This window comes from Peromyscus eremicus, chromosome 18 (genome assembly GCF_949786415.1).
Source record: "Peromyscus eremicus chromosome 18, PerEre_H2_v1, whole genome shotgun sequence".
In the NCBI taxonomy this organism is placed as follows: domain Eukaryota; kingdom Metazoa; phylum Chordata; class Mammalia; order Rodentia; family Cricetidae; genus Peromyscus; species Peromyscus eremicus.
In genome coordinates this window covers 28,911,015-28,914,949 of record NC_081434.1, presented here as the reverse complement: position 1 = coordinate 28,914,949, position 3,935 = coordinate 28,911,015, and the positions used below count along the sequence as shown (strand labels likewise).

Below are 3,935 nucleotides of genomic sequence, written 5' to 3'. Positions count from 1 at the left end.
CCCCAATAGCACAAGATTGATTAATTAATTTCTAAAAGTGGCATCAGGACGAATGATTGCAAAGCCACATATTAAAATCTTTCACTGTAGTTCTTAATATTAAAATATATCTTGCCATTAACTATCTAATCACTAAAAAGAGTCATCAGGGTCCACCTCTTTTCATTGCTGTATTTGGGAAAATTAAGTCAAAGGTCACACGCCTGTCCTTTCAAAATTTGGGAAGCTGAGGCAAGAGGATCGGGATTTCAAGGCAAACCTGGACTACATAGCAAACAAAAAAAATCTTGTAAAAAGGGTTAAATTTAAGAATACCTACTAACATAATATTTCATAATGCAAAATACTTTGCTTTTTGGAAATGGCATTATTGCATCAGCAGTTAACATTCCTGTCAACAAGTAGATAGAATCTGTTCATGTTGGACATTCCTTTTCATTACGGATGATTATGAGTCATCATGTGCTTTCAGGGAACTGAACTCAGGACCTCTCTGGAAGGGCAGCCAGTAGTCTTAACACTAAGCCATCTCTCCAGCCCCTGAGTGCTGTGGGATGGCCTTTCTGTATGCTGTGAATATGTGTTGGTCCCATTGGCTGATAAATAAAGCTGCTTTGGCCTGTGGGAAGACAGGATAAGATCCAAGCAGGAAATCCAAGTAGAGATACAGGGAGAAGGGCAAAGTCGGAGAAATGCCAGTGACCTGCCCAAGAAGCAAGATGTAAAAGTACTGGTAAGCCACCAGCTACACAGATTAATAGAAACAGATTAATTTAAGATGTAAGAACTAGCTAGTAGTAAGCCTGAGCCATAGGCCAAACAGTTCATAATTAATATTAGGCCTCTGAATGATTATTTTTTAAGCTGCTGCGGGACCAAGCAGGACAGAGAAAAGGCTCCAGTTACAATTCCTTGAATAAAAAAAAGTACCAGTTTTCTCTTACATACAATAGGAATCAACCCACATTCATGCATTGCAGTTTTATAGACCATAGAGTACACAATCTGTGTAGAATGGCTGTAGGCTTGTAAGGTAATTATTAACCAGACAGAACCTGGTAGATTCCATGTCCACATGCACCAGCTAAAATACCAGAACTGTTGTCTTCCTGTATCTTAAGTACTCACTGTAGGTCTCTGAATTACTATTTTGGAAAAGAAGAAGGAGAAAGAAGGAGGAAGTGGAGGAGGAGGAAGAGGAGGAGGGAGGAAGAGGAGGAGAAGAGAAGGAAAAGGAGGAGGAGGAAGAGGAGGAAGAAAAAAGGAGGAGGAGGAGGAGAGGAAGAAGAAGAAGAAGAAGAAGAAGAAGAAGAAGAAGAAGAAGAAGAAGAAGAAGAAGAAGAAGAAGAAGAATATTCTGTGCTCTTAAAAGCCATGTCCACAACAAAGCAGACTTTATTATTCCAGACTCAGTTATCTTGGAGTCAAAGAAAAGATCAGGAACTTGCTTGCTATCTTAGGGTTTCTATTGCTGTGAAGAGACACCATAACCACAGCAACTCTTATGAAGAAAAACATTTAATTGGGGTGGCTTGCTTACAGTTTCAGAGGTTCCATGCATTATCATCATGGTGAGGAGCATGGAGGCATGCAAGCAGATGTGGTAGTATCTTAGAGTCCTAGATCTTGCAGGTGTAGTGTCTTAGAGTCCTAGATCTTGCAGGCAACAGTAAGTCAACTGAGACACTCGGTGTAGGAAACCTCAAAGCCCACCCCCACAGTGACACACTTCCTCCAACAAGGCCATACCCACTCCATTCCTCCAATAAGGCCACACCCACTCCAACAAAGCCACACCTCCTAAAACTGCCACTCCCTGTGAAATTATGGGGGCCAACTACATTCAAATGACCGCAGTTGCTGTCTGACCCCCTTCTGTCTCATTGTGGAGTTGTTGCATGAAGGAGCCGCCTCTCATCGGCTGTCTGTCCTTCCTCCATCTCCGAAGTGCAGGGATGGGTGGGAAGATCTGTAAAGTGCTTCCGACGTGAAGTCTCTGTGATAATACGGAGCTTCTCCCAGGTGTCTGGCAAGACTCCTAGTTACTGTCTCTGGTGTTTCCCAACGTACATTTAAATTATGGGTCCTTCAGTGGAATTTCAGGAGGAAGGCTCCTCACCCAGGGCTAATTGCAAGTTTTAGAAGAGGGAAGGAAGAGCCCACACAAAGAGTTATTGAGAGCCCAAGGACAGCTACCAAGATTAGAATCAGCATTCTGCTAAAATTCTTCTATGAGGTCACGTTGGCCAAAGCTTTGAATCAGAGGGCAGTTTTGCCAAAACTGTCACACCCAGTCTAATAATGTTGGGAATTTCAAGACACTTGCTGTCCCAAGTAATTTGGGACATATAATAATTCAATTTTGCTAAGGAACACAATCAGAAACAATAAACTTTTAACCAGAAAAGAAAAATTAGCCCAAGAATCATCTATTGTTTCTCCTTGATATGCACAGCCCCAAGGTCAAGGCCACAAGAGCGTCATAGACCCCCCAGACTCCAAACTAAACTTACTTTGCACACTTGTTTCTCGTCTAATGTAAGACTTCTTTACACCATGAAAGACGGTTACAAGTTGTTTTTAAAATCATTTTATATTTGAGGATTCTTTCTCCTGCTTTTTAGCCCATTATTTCTTTCACAGACCATGAACATTATCATTGATTGTTCAAGTTTTATTTCATAGCATCCCATGAATTACAATCATGATTAGTCGCATGTTCAACTATCTTCTGAAAATTCCCCCAAGCCATCAGAATGGTGCAACTCAGCAAAACGCACAGTGCCTTTTCTTGTAGCAAATCCTTTGCAACTAAACTGTTCTTGATACTCCAAAATCAACTGAGACTCCGTCTCAATCTAATGCTAAGGATTCTGGTCTTCCAGGTGATGACATTCAAAAAAGAAGAATCAAAACCAAATGGAGTGTGCATTTCAGAACCATTCAGATATGACCTCGGAGGACCTCACACCTTCCTTGAAGTCGGCTCTTCCTGGCTCCTTACAGACCAACCTTTGAAATGAAGCTTTGCCCCAGATGCAATCGCTTTATTGAAAAGCTGCTGAAGGCTCAAGAGGGAGCGGAGTTGCAGGATAAGCCCTGAGGCCCCGGGGTGGGCAGGGATTATGAAAGAGAAACTTCGTGATGTGCTTAGCAATGGAAAATATAATCAATCTGCCAGAACAGACATCTTCTGTAGTCGAAGACATGCTATCTAATCTATAATACATTGTAATTATTTTTCCATGATGAAAACACAAGGGAAAAAAAAAAACCCAAAACGTCTAGTTAGTCCTGATTATAGGGTCAAGGATTCACTTAGGACATTTTTTCTCTTACACAACTTTTATTTTTATTTAATTCTTTGGTAAATTTTTCAACTTTCAAATGTCATTTGTGTATGAAATATGATCACTTATTTCCCCATTTTCCTCCAACCCCCCCACCATATTTGATCAACATACCCCCATCCCAACCTCATGTTTTGGGTTTTTTTTTTTTTTTTTTAGTAACCCACTAAGTGCAATTAGTGATGTGTGCGTGAGTATGGAGCCATCCACTGGAGCATGGAAACCTACCAATTGCCACATCTTCAGTAAAAAAAAAAAAAAAATGATTATTCTTCCCCCTAGCATTTACCTACTGCCAGTAGAGTCTCAGTGTAGGGTGAGGAGTGGAGCGTGGCTCTCTCATCTATGCTAGGATTCTGGCTGGCTTGTTTGTGGTTTTTTTGTTTTTGTTTTTGTTTTGTTTTTTAAGATAGGTCTTGTGTGGGTAACCACAGCTACTGTGAGTTCATGAGCTTGATAGCCCTGTCATGTCCAGAAGACATCTCACAGCACTGTCCCCATCCTCCAGCTCTGGTAGTCTTTCTTCCACCTCTTCTGAGATGTTCCCCTGAGCCTTTGTGGTGGTGGGGTCAATAGCGATGCCCC

At 41.4% G+C, this 3,935-nt stretch overlaps 1 long non-coding RNA gene across 1 annotated transcript; it reads left to right on the top strand.

Moving 5' to 3' along the window:
- The first annotated feature begins 494 nt into the window (after window positions 1-494).
- LOC131894839 (uncharacterized) lies at window positions 495-3,187 on the top strand. Its single transcript, XR_009375039.1, has 2 exons — window positions 495-733; window positions 2,886-3,187. It is a non-coding gene; the product is annotated as an uncharacterized LOC131894839 (long non-coding RNA).
- The last annotated feature ends 748 nt before the right edge of the window (window positions 3,188-3,935 follow it).